Here is a 12,915-nt window from a genome sequence, read left to right as displayed (position 1 = left end):
AGAACTTGCTCACACTTGTCCTCTTGTCTCCATCACTCCCATGGAAATAACCTGTCTAAGCTAGATTGCTACCCTAAAAGCAGGAGAAAGAAACAGCTAGAGTAGATACCAGCCACCTCTGTCATCCCAGCCATGGCTTTGAAGAATGTAGGAAAATCCATCCAAGACTGAGAAACTTGCCCAACTTTCCATGTAAAAAAATCTAACCAAGACCCCAACTTGCCAGTCCTCACACTCATGTGGTAACTATATGCTTACTGTCTTACAACACTGAATTTGGAGGACATTATTTATAAAGTATTATTTAAATAATCTACCAGTGTACAAAGTCAAAGCTAGATGTAAAGAAGATAAAGAGCAAAATCTTCTTGCTCTAATTCCTTTCTGTAGACACTGGCTATTCTGAAGAGGTGTGTTAGGCATTAGGCACATACCCTAAGCACCAAAAGCTGAATGTATCCAACTGAAATTGTTCTCACTTTCATTCATTTTCTGAGGATTGATTATCTGAAATGACTGCTACTTATTGAGAGTGCAGAAATGCCCATAATGTTCATCATGTACAGATGAAAGCAAGTGCTTAAGAGAGGTTAGCTGGGGGTCCCTAGGTCAGAAATGTCGAGAAAAGAAAAAAGCTAGATGGAGAAATTAGAAGCAATTAAAGATGATTAGACACCCCCCCCCAAAAAAAAGGTCACAAGACCAGAGCATGAACTAAAACATAGAACTAAGTGTAATTTGGCTAACAGAGTCAGGGTATGGGAATGGGAGTAGAGTAAGACATAATATTTTAGGTCTTAAATAACAAAGAAAAATTATAACAATATAAATATGGCCCTCATGAAATAAAAGTACAATGTTTTTACCAGAGCAAGATGGTCTCAGTTTATGAAGATGGCCCCTTGGTGCTGTGAGGCTGAAGAAAAGGCTACAATGATGTACTGAATGCAATTTGATGGAGTCCTACAGATGAAGTGTAGCCCGTGGTAATGCCAAGACCAAGTGGGTCAGAATGATGGAAGCTTATAATGTGCACAGGGCAAGAAATTATTCCACCCTCACTAGAATGTACCTGGCTTATCTCAAGCTGCTGTCAGGGTCAACTGCATTCCTAGCATCAAGGTAAGTTCATAAAGCTTCCCATACCTCTCTAATTGCAGTGTTTACTTACAGAGTGTTGGTGAACTATGTAGGAAACACTGCCTACGGGTTACTCAGGAGCACTCATGGTGGTGATTCAGGGTGGCTGTGGTTGTGTCAGGCTGAATCAATTCAGTATTCTTTAGTGGCCTTGTCAGGGCTATAGTGTATTGGTCAAAATCTATTTGGGCGAAAATATAATCTTGACTCAGTGGGCTTCACAGTTACAATCGTGATGTAATCATTTGCTCTTCTGCTTCATGGGCATCAAACTCTACTGAAGTAAACAGAGATGATCTCTGGGTTTCTGTAGTCTCCTTGGATACCCTGAAATAAATAGATGCCTTAAATAGCACAGACGTACATCATGCACTTACAGAGGTGGGGGCTACACACAGAAAACTTCAGTGTTTTCTTGCAATCACTGTTTAACTTACAAGCTAATGATACCAAGAGACTTAGATTCTAATTGTCAAAATTAAAACAAAATATCACTAATGCTATGTCATGTGGCACAAAAGGGCCATGATGAAATGACAGATAATACCAAGAATAGATAAGAATAAGGAACGGTACGTCCATAGCAATGTTATAGGACTGTAGGTCCACACAACGATGACTGGAGAATGCCGAGTAAGGCAGAGCATGTCTCTCGTCAAGCATATCTATTCCTGGGTATAAATTTAACAGGGATACATACTCACGTTCACTGTGTGTGTATAAGGAGGTCCACAACATCAATATTTAGAATTGAAAAAGCCAGAAATAAACTGGCTTTTTTCCATTAATAATCAAGTTGATGATTGTTTTAAAATATTACATGTCAAATAACTGTTTACAGCAACAGTAGAATTGATGATTGTTTTTAAATATCACCTGTGAAACAGAACACACTTATAATCTCAGATGAACAGTTATGCTCATAAACTTACAGAGCATAGAAGGCCAAAAAGAGTGCATGCCACAGGATTTCCTCCACATCTGATTCAAATGCTGGCCACATGAATATACAGTGAGCAGGGAGAGGATTGGTTCTCCTGTGGGAGCAGGCAGTGGTATCAAGCTTGGAGGACAGTGTTCTTACTCTGATTTTTGATATGATCACTGTCTTCCCAGGTTTCCCTATGTGTGAAGAGTCACTGAAATTTCCACCTGTGATCTGTGTACGCCCTTCCACAAGTGCCTACTCCAGTAAGTAGTTTAAGAATCGAAATTAAACTATGAATCAAACTACCATGAGATGAAGATGTAGCTGCCTTCCAGTTGCTGAACTAGAAAATTATGTTTCAGTTGTATTTAAAAATAGGGACACAGGTACCTCTCCTGTCTCCTTACATGGCTGAGTTAAGAAATCAAGTGAGGAAATTGGTCTGAGTGAAAGAAAGTTTGTAAATTGTAAGAATGTGCACTTGGAAGTCTTCTAGGAGAACAAAAACAAGTGTGGCCTTCATTCTAATTTTTAAATGATTTGCACTGTTAATGACTAGCTCCCTTTGCAAATGATAGTCATTTAAGTGTTTTAGATCAAGTTTTATAAATGCAGGTTTGTCAATTATATAACGGTCTTTAATGTACCCAGATTGTTGCTTTTGTTTCAGAAAACAGAAAATTGCATGATAGCTTGTAAATGGCACAGTTAATTTCACAGGCTGGCAATGCTTGCAAAGCGAAAGGTCTGCATACAGTGCAGGAACTCACATTTAATGGCATCAAATGATACATAATTTGATTCGTTCAACCATGTTTTTAGAAATTAATCACTGAGTGTCAGTATCTTTCTGTCCTTCATGACTCACTATATCAAAAAAAAAAAATCTTGTCCTTTGGCTACAGCACTGCTAATCAGTAATAGTTGGTTCTCTCAATTTAGCATTTCAATCCAGTGCTCAGCATCTGGAAACACTTGAAAAGGTCAGGCTGCTACTCCCTTACTCAATTTAGTAAAGTTTCAAAAAAATTCATAATGAGCTTCCTTATGCCTGCTAACACGCCTAGAATCACCTTTAGAAATCAAAGGAAATTGGGATGCATGGCCTGGAGAGGCATCTTCTCCCATTGGTATGGTCCCTCTGGGCCACCACTCTTCTACAGGGTGTCCATACAACTTTGTGGGTGTATAACTATTTGAGGAATGAAGAACAATACTCTGTGTATTATAAGTGAGTTAGCTGTATGTTGGTCAGCTCTGTACCCTTATAATAGACACCTGTGCCAATCAAGTCACTGGAAGAAAATATTTCCTTCGATTCACAGTTTTGGAGGTTCTCACCTGTTACTAGAATACCTGTGGCAACCAAACCTCAATTGTCTTCAGCCAGAGCTAAATATCAATTTGGAAGTAGGAAGAATATGAAACAGTGTAATTTTTCTTTCTGATTTAGATGATTTGGAGGGTTGCTGACAGCTTTCCCTTCAGGACTTCTTCAAGACATCTTCATGAATACATCTTCTAGCCTTTTTGGAAATAGCCTGGACACAAAGTTTCTTTCACAGAGTATGCAGCCGCAGCCTGCTAGTTCGAGCTTGTTGTCATGTAGGCATGAGAGTTGTTATATGTGGCGTGCTAGAACATAGCCGCTGGAGAGATTTTCAGATTTGACAGAAGTAGTGAAGGCTCTCAGGGGAATGAAGATCATGTTCAGATGTGCTTCAGAAGGGATTGTGGGATATTCCTATGTGTCCATGCCCAGAACATCCTGGCACCACTCTATTCATGCAAGCACATGGTCACTAGAAGACTTCAGTTATGAGCTATTAAATTTCATTTACTTTTTTTTCTGGCCACAGAACTCTTTTCAGCTCATGAACAGGAACTGATGGAGGAAAGCTCTAGGGAATTAGTTTCTCTAAGAACATCCCAAATCATTGATGGATGAGAAGTATTGGCTAACCACTCTACCTCTCTTGTGGCTTGATCAGCAGGGGGTCGTGAGTAATGATCTCTGGATTCCTGGCCCTTCGCTGGGCCAGCCCTGCATGTGTGCACTCCGTGCCAGATCCCAGAGTCCTCAGCATACTGCAGCTCCAGCTGCCTGCAGCCTTGCTTGGCTGCTTCTCCTTCATTGTTTCACTTCCGTCCCTTACCACCAGCTTTCCCATGGACCACTGCCAAACAAACTACTTTCATTTGAGTTCTATTTGTGAATTCTACATGTTTCTGAAGCCAAAGCAAAGAGGTCTAGTGGTATGTACTGTTTTGCTGTCATATTGGGTCCTAGGAAGCTAACCTTGGAAGAATTGGAACCACAGGGAGTCTAGTCCAAGTTATTATCTGGTGGGGAAAAACACCTTCTCCAGCTACACACATAAAGATTGGGTCTTTTCTTCACCAAGAGCATGCACAGAGTGCTAAGCTTTTTTTAAAGGGCAAGCAGCATAGCATATCCACGTGATGGTTTTGTAAGTCTATTTTTTATTGTCATTTACTCATGTTGGCATAAAATGTTGCATGGCAATTCAAAACTGCATGGAGTGTAATTTACTTGTATAAGATTATAATCTAAAAACAAATAATTTACAATGCCTGCTTAAAGCCATGTTAAAAAGAATACATTTTCTATATAATATGTAAATCTATATATAGAATATATATAGAGAGAAATGTGTGTATATATGTATATGAATATATATACATATACATATATATATATATATATATATATATATATATATATATATGAATCTGAAACTCGACAGGCACCAAATAAGTAATCCCACAGAAGAAAACATACTTGGTTTTAATCTTAAACCAAAGCTTGGTCATATTGCCTATTCGTACTTTGCATTTTAATGTAAAGTTTGGAGCTGTGTATGTTTGCTTCAAGACACACATAGGAAAGGTTTTATATAATGGGTCAAGCTATAAAAAGGACTGCAGAGAAAAACAGAGGCTCAAATGATCAGTAAACACAGAGTACGTTGCCAATATCAAATGCAAATAAATATTTATTTAACTTTCTGTAATAAGAGCCAGAATTTTTAAAGATATAGCATTTACAGCCTTTTTTGAAACTCAAGAAAATTTATTAGCCTTTTTCATCCCATTTTATCTCTTTATGGTTTCCTGATAAAAGACTATATTCATTTTTATTTATATAGTCATTTTAAGAAAGGTTTTTGAAAGTGTAAAAATGACTGAAGTATAAAGAAAAATCCTTTTAATGGGGATACAAATAAAAATTGAAGGAAAAATCTAATTTTAAAAAATTGACGTTGCAATAATTATGGTAACATTGAAGAGCAAGAGTGATGGAAAGGACCACAATAAGACGTGGCAGGACTCATTACATAGCCATTGTTTGTAACACTGCGCATGTCCTGGATGCGCTGAGGCCAGGATCCAGAACAGGACTCATTCCACTTACACTGTGCAAAAACACTGCGCATGTAGCCCGCACCCAAGTCCCCTGGAAACTCTCTCACCCTGACGCTCCTCACACCCACAGGGCTAGCTGTGGCAGCTTGATGCAGATTCTGGAAAGTGCTTGTGCTTTCCTTGCAGTTTCTTTTGTTGTCGGCACCATAGCCTAGCTTTGTTCTTGGTTCTGTGCCTGGATTTTAAGAGATAACACCTGGAGCAGAGCTGAGTGGTTTTGTGTAAGGCTGGGCTAGAATCTCTGGCCTCCAGCAACCCAGCACCCTGGAGGAGCTGTCTGAGAAAGTCCAGAAGTTACTGGCAGCCTTCCTAGGAGCAGAGTCACCCAGCAGAGCAGTAGACTAGGAAGCTAATAAAAGTTGAGGAAAGACTTCAAATGGTATAGCAATGAGGTCATAAACTCTTTAGCTTTAGGATAAATGTGAGGCATGGAGCCATGATCATTCAGGTCATTCTGACCCAACAGAGCATGTGTTTGTGAATCCTGTGATGTCAGAAGGATAATAAAAAACTTCCATGCAAAAATCTTTTCCTGTTTATTACCTTTCTGACTTGGAGTGTGTAGTGTAAGTGACCAAGGATGGCCTGTGCTGGCCCTGCTGACCAAGGCTGCTGCTCCCTGTACAAAATGGTTTGCTGGAATGTTCCTTGCTTTTCTTTTTCTTTCTTTCCTTCGTTTTTAATCTATAAAATTGAAGAGCCTTTGTATCCGTCTTGGAAGTACTTATTCTACACAGGAGAATTATTGTTTTCTCCCTGATGACATTCGAAATTTTGGCCTGAATAAACTCTTTGTTATCTTGGTATGTCTCAGCTTGCCTGTTAGATTGACAGTGATTGATTTAAAACAGAAGAATTTTACCATTTTGAAGAGAAGGAAAAGACCACCTTAACCTTGGTAAACAAAACAGTATCATGAATCTGTATCTTCCAATAGCCAGGCACAATGAGACATACCTGTTATTTTAGTAGCTATATGAGAGGCTGCAGCAGGAGCCTAGGAGTTAGAGTATAGCCTGGAAAACATAGCAGGACCCTGTCTCAATAATTAAATAAACTCATTAAAACAGCATTAAGACTTCATTGTGGTTCTACTAGAAAACCATTTGTTCTCCCCTCCCATAAAATGTTGCTTATAAAGCCCTTCTTTAGCTATTTAGTCATTGTTGTTTGTGTGTTTGTATATGCATATGGATAAACTATATTTACCCTTTCATTTTTAAATGTTACTTTAATTCAAGCATCCCAAACACTGATACTAAGAAGTTACAGAAAGAGAATTTCCTTCTGGCCAGATCATCTACAGAAATAGTGATCAACAGTTTACCTCAATAGAATTATCACTAGAATTACATTTTGAGCTGGAATGGGCTATGTTACATACAAACCTGGCCATATTAACCAATGCATCAGACTTTCATTAGAACCCTTGAGGTATAGCAGTGATGCTCATTTATAACTGTTATTAAATATATTCTTTGTATATTTCAACATAATTTTTTAAGCTGAAGCAAGTGAATACATATAGGTAAATAACAATTGCTATGCATTTCATATCAAACACTTGAGAGTGATTTAAAAATGCATATTAATGAGATTTGCCTCAAATTTTATCATATATTAGAATCGCTCAAAGAGTTTGTAAAAACCTAAATGTCCAGGTGATACCCAGACCAAATATCCACAGTTGTGGGACTATGACAGAAACATATGAAAAATTCAAATTCCTCAGGTGATGGCAATATGCTTCCAGGAGTGAAAACAAAGGGCTTGGTCCTGTGTCCTTGTTGTGCAGTGTGATAGCCACAATGTCCTAGGAAGCATTTGAGACATGGCTAGTCTGAACTGAACTGAGCTATTAGTGAAAAGAACACACCAGACTTCAAAGACATAGTATGAAAAGAAGTAAACATGTGTTTTAAAATATTTTGCATTCATTACATGTTAAAAGGATATTTTGAATCGGCAGATGGAAAACGATATCAGAACTTATTTTATCTGTGTTGCCCTAGTCTGGTGTTGCATGTCTGCAATCCCAGTGCTTGGGCGTCTAAGCCAGTAGGCAGCTAACTCCAAGCTACCTCCAGCTTTAAGTAACAAGTTCCAGGCCCGTCTCAGGCAGAAAGTGAGGTCCTGCCCCTAAAGGAGTTGGTCCTTATTCATTTTTAAAGTGTTACTATAGAAAGTTCTTTGTAGTAAGCAGTTCTGATCTAGACTGCCCCACACTAAATAGAAATGGGACTTGGAAATAAGTATTCTAATGTTCATGTGATTGTAGAGAAACTGGCTTAATACAGTAAGTGTATGCTCACAGTCAAGAAAATAGTCTAATTTTCCCTGAGAGATTCATTAAGAAAAATGAACTGAGGCTCAATGTATAGCTTTTACCTTTTACTACTGCTCATATAAAGTAATTTACAAGAATTTATTTTTCACGGTTACACTAAATTTAATATTTTAAACATGGCACTGATGCAAAGTATCTTAGTTTGGATTTCTATGGCTGTGAAAGGACACCATGGCAACTCTTATCAAGGAAAGCATTTAATTGGAGGTGACTCACAGCTCACCTCCATTGCCACACTGGTAGGAAGTATGGCCGTGCAGAGAGACACGGTGCTGGAGACGAGCCTGAGAGTTCCACCTTGGAAGCAGCAGGCTCCAACAAGGACACACCTCCAAGAAGGCCAATCCCTTTGGATCTATGGGGGCCATTTTTATTCTGACCACCACACAAGTTTCCATGGGATTTGAGATACAGGAGCAATTAATTGCTCAGCGGGTATTTGTTTGCCTGGTTTGCTTTGGGGGACTTGGGGATTTGTTTGTTTGACGTGAGGGAGGGTCAAACAAGTTGAGGCTTGATTTTAACTCTTTTTCTCAGCCTCCCAAGTGCTGGTATTCTAAGGCACATGTCACTGAGCCTGCTGTCATCTTGTTAAAATACTGCTCCAGCCACATTTGTTAATGGGATAAAATTTTAAAAGAAAAGAGGAAGGTAGAATTTAAAATGAATTATTCCTACCACGTTTGCTGCCCTTTTTTGTTAGATTTTAATCATTTCATGATCAAAAACTCTCATATTAAGAAGCCTCTAGAGTGCCATTGCTAAGAGCCAAACCTCTACTGTGATATGGATCTGGATAAGGTGTTTGGAAAGGCCATGGAGAGGGCTGCATGAAGCTCACACCCAGCTAACTGTGTTTTCACTTTAAGGAATTAGAAGGTAACACATTGTATTACTTTGTAAAACATCATTCCAAGGCCTTAAATCCATGAGCAACTCTGGCCCAGATCTATCACCATTATTATTCATCAAATTGCAATTTCCATTTACGCATCCAGGCCATTGCTCTCCGTTTTATTATAACTCTTCCACTTCTAGGACAGATTGCCCAGGTTAATCTATTTCCCAGGGGCTGTGACAAGCTCGCAAGATGAGGGTATTCACAAACTCTCATAATAAAATGTCCTGATGATTTAAAGATTACTAAAACGCCATGTATTTTTCCCCTAATCATTTGTTTTTGTTAGTTCTGGTATTGAAGCACTTCAGAATGCAGTATTTTAGGCTTTGCCAAAAAGGAAAAGAATGTTACCTCTGAATGGGGCTACTTACAGAGCAACACAACAGTCATCTTCTTTCCCTCGTAAGAGCTTCCAGCCCACTGCCCCATTTGCAGACCAAACCAAACCTTTTGGTTTGGTAGTTTTTATGTACTTTTGTTACAATTTTCCATTACGTCAGAAGGATTATTATTTTATGTTTTAACTTACATTTGCCTCTAAATGAAATAACCAACACAAGGAGAAGAGATAAAGGAAAGGAAACCTAAGTAAGCTACACTTCTGACTCCCGTATCTTCTAGTGTCTGTCATCTGAGAAGCTGACAATAGTGAAATGAGAACAATAACTGATCCAATACTTATCAACCTCAAATGAAACCTACTTAAAATATTCCTTCATATCTGGCTTTTGCTAAACCAAAATGGAAAGTTAGGAACCATGGTGAGGCCACCATGAGGAAGGACAGCCCCTGGCATTAAGTATCTGATGAAGCATAATTGGCCAAATCATTCATTTCCTCTTAAGGTACTTGTCACATTCTTCTAAATTATAGGCAGGATTCTTTTTCTAGGACTATTTAATAAACTCCCTCAAGATAGAGGCATTGCTTAGAATAACAGATTATGATAGTTGTAGACTGAATGGAATGCTTTAATCATTTTTGCATACTCCCCTCAGCTATGGGGTTCTCCAGAAAGGAATCAATAAAAATGCGGAGACAGACTGAGTGCTGCCACATGCAGCCACTCTGCGAGGCTGGGAATCTTGTCAGAAGTAAGCTCCTAGATTTCTCCGTCTTGGCAGCAAACAGAATGAGCAGAACCAGAACGGAAATGAGAATAAAATGTGCAGATACGGTCTTGTATGTCTGCCTTTGTAAGTGTGGTGTTTGAGCACACATCTAGCAAGTATTCTTAATTACTGTTTGTTTGGAGAAATTTATTTATAAACAACTAAATTATATACATGTGCCACCTTTTCTGTGCTGGATTTATGACCATCAATCATTTTACCTCATAAATCTGTTTTTTTTTTTTAAATTTATGTTTATTATCCAGTGAACTGGGTAATAAGAAAAGTGCTTTCAAGGTGCAAATATCCACCCTCCCTCTCTTGGTTCACTTTTGATATTCATTCTCAGATAATAGCATTTGCCATTTAATCAGTTTCTGTGATGAACTGGAGTTTTAAATACTTGAATTTGATTTTTTTTTAATAAGGCAGCAAGTTAAAGATTACAATGTTTGTTTTCTTAATTGAGAATTAAGCTACACAATATTCTCCATAAAGTTACAAGTTGTATTAGCCAGAGTTGTCCCAAGAAACAAAACAATAAGATGAATATCACGTGTAACTAAATATTATGTGCATTAGTCAAAGCACAAAACTTCAAGTGAGTGTCCAAGATTCCACCGGTTGCTGTAAGTGATCCATGCACCAGGCATCCAGTCTAGGAAACAGAAAGCTGTCCTATGAGTTAAACAGCCAGGGTATGTGTTACTGGCAGAAGAAATCAAGGAAGGAATTGCCAAGGGAAAAAACAGAGGCTTGGTTGTTTCCAGGTTATTTTCATTACAGAGCTGTAACACAGTTTTGCTAGTTCGCTAGAATTTAGTCATCATTTCTATCTCTAATTTGTGAAGATCTTATCTTACAGGTAATGAACTCTGTTGCGATTTTGCAATGTGGAGCTTTTTTATGAATGACTCAACTTCGTGTTTCCTGTTTTTCCTTAATTTGTATGTATTCATCTATGTTAAATGTGTATGTTAAATAATACACACATATACATACATACATATACTTCAGAGTATGATACAGGGCAAGAGGAGGGAGAAAGGGAGGGAGAGAGAGAGGGAGAGCTTGTGAGAGGCAGAGAGAGACCTTAAGGAGGGCTGGGGTGTCTGTCTGGTGGAAGTCTGGAGTCCCTGGGAAGAGCCGCCTAAGGATGGGAGTCAGACTTACTGTACTGAGGTTTTCAGCTGATTGGATGAGACTCACAAACTGCTGAGTAGAGGACTTTTCTCAGAGCTTCAGACATATTTTACCTGAACTGTCTACAGTAACAACCACAACCTGGAAACTATGCCAAGAAAGTCCACCAGAAAGCCAACCACTGTCCAGTTAATGTTGTGATTCCATATCACAGGCCGGCAGAGCAAGACGCAGAGGCAGCAAGTGACTGGCCGCTCTGATAGTTGCTTATGGTGGGTCGTGTGCGTTCTACCTACGAGGTTCTGATCGAGTTCAGCGTTCAGCAGCTCTTCTCAGTACTCTGCACAGTTATTACTCTCTGCGGTAACTGCTGCCTACTGAACAACACAAGCTTCTTTGACAAAGCTGTTAGGAGCACTGACTTATGGAAGTAACAAAAATATTCAGAGAGCACTGTACTCTGCAGTGTTTGTGAGTCTCATCTGACCAGCTGGGGCTTGCTTTCCAGGAGGAAATCATCGTCTGGTACTATAGACTTGGTCAAAAAATTTGTGGCTAAACGGTCATGGGCCCTAGTGGGGAAGCTAGCCATTCTGCTAACTGGATATGAGGAGGTTGGCTGGAAAGCAAGCCCCAGATATAATAATAAATAAATGAAAGGAAGCAGTGGCTGGTTGGTCATCTCCATGACAGATTTTCCATCACTGCACCAATGAGCGCTTCGTGCTGGGCTGTTAGCACACAGGGTCACAACTAAGTACGACTGCTCATGACAGCTCTCCCCAGCAGCCTGCACAGCAAAGTCAGGTGGTGTTCAGCTTAATTCCTTTATATTTCACAACCAAACCGGGTGCGGTTTCCTCAGCAATAGTCTCCCTAGTGAGCAAGCAGCAGCAATAGTCTGTATTGCTTTGCGGGCCTCAGGGCTGGGCGTTGGCTCACCTCAAACTTTATCCCAATATTCTTGAACTTAGGACTCCACTACTTCGTACCCAGAAGCTTGCTAACTAAGCATTCCAGATACTGTACCTCCTCTTCCCCTCCTTCCTCTCTCCCTCCATCCCTCTCTCATTTTAAGCAATTCCCATTTATTCATTCCAACAGAACTGGAATCTTGGGCAAAGCATTAAAGATTATTTCCAGATGAGTTTCAACTACATTTCCAGCTGCCCTTTCAAACGCTCCAAACAGCAGCCAGGGTAGGCTTGCCTCTGAGTGTGTGTTCACATTCTCAGGGAATCCTCAAAGTTTTTGCCCTTGTGTTTATCTTCTCTAACAGGTGAGTCTGTCTTCTCCCTTCAGCTTCGCCTGTTTTCCCATCTCCCAGCTAAGCTTTCATTACACAGCAGCCATTCTCCTTCCCTCTATCTAATGTTTGCTCTTTGAAAGGCCGCAGATCTCTTGCTTAAGCACCGCTCTTCAGTCTAAAGGGAGTTCCAAAATCAAAGGCAATATGTCTACTGCTCCAGAAGGCTGCTCTGCAGTCTGCCAAGGAGATGCTCAACAGTCCTTAACATCTGATGTAATGACTGAACTGGAGGAGGAAGCCGCAGCTCCTGGGACGAGGACACCGGGGTCTCCAGGCCGCCCCCAGCCCCGGCGTTCCACGCCCGTCTTCCCAGCCGGTCCTCCGGAGTCCCCGCCCACTCCTCCGAGCCCGGGGAAGGGGAGGGCTCTGCGCATGCCCGGTGTCCAGGGCAGCCTCCGGGAGGCCTCCCGGCCCCTCCCGGCGCTCGGGCGTGCGCTCACGGCCCCGGGGAGCGTGCCCTGCGTGCGGGTGCTCGCCTGGCCCGCGGGGCTCGGATCCCGGAGTGCTCGGGCCGGGGCGGCGGAGCGGGCACCCGGCGGAAGCCGCGAGCGGCGCCAGCGCCCGTGGAGCGCGGGCGGTGAGTGCGGG

General features: G+C 40.6%; 1 protein-coding gene across 1 annotated transcript in view; it reads left to right on the top strand.

Moving 5' to 3' along the window:
- Positions 1–12,749: 12,749 nt before the first annotated feature.
- Positions 12,750–12,915, top strand: part of Btbd3 (BTB domain containing 3) — a 32,618-nt gene continuing 32,452 nt past the window's right edge. Inside the window, exon 1 of the mRNA XM_055602666.1 lies at positions 12,750–12,904. The gene's annotated coding sequence lies outside the window, so the exon portion shown is untranslated. The remainder of the gene's footprint in view (positions 12,905–12,915) is intronic.

This window comes from Psammomys obesus, unplaced genomic scaffold, assembly GCF_907164565.1.
Source record: "Psammomys obesus unplaced genomic scaffold, mPsaObe1.curated_primary_1811, whole genome shotgun sequence".
In the NCBI taxonomy this organism is placed as follows: domain Eukaryota; kingdom Metazoa; phylum Chordata; class Mammalia; order Rodentia; family Muridae; genus Psammomys; species Psammomys obesus.
The sequence above is the reverse complement of the archived record's forward strand: the minus strand, read 5'-3'. Positions and strand labels throughout refer to the sequence as shown.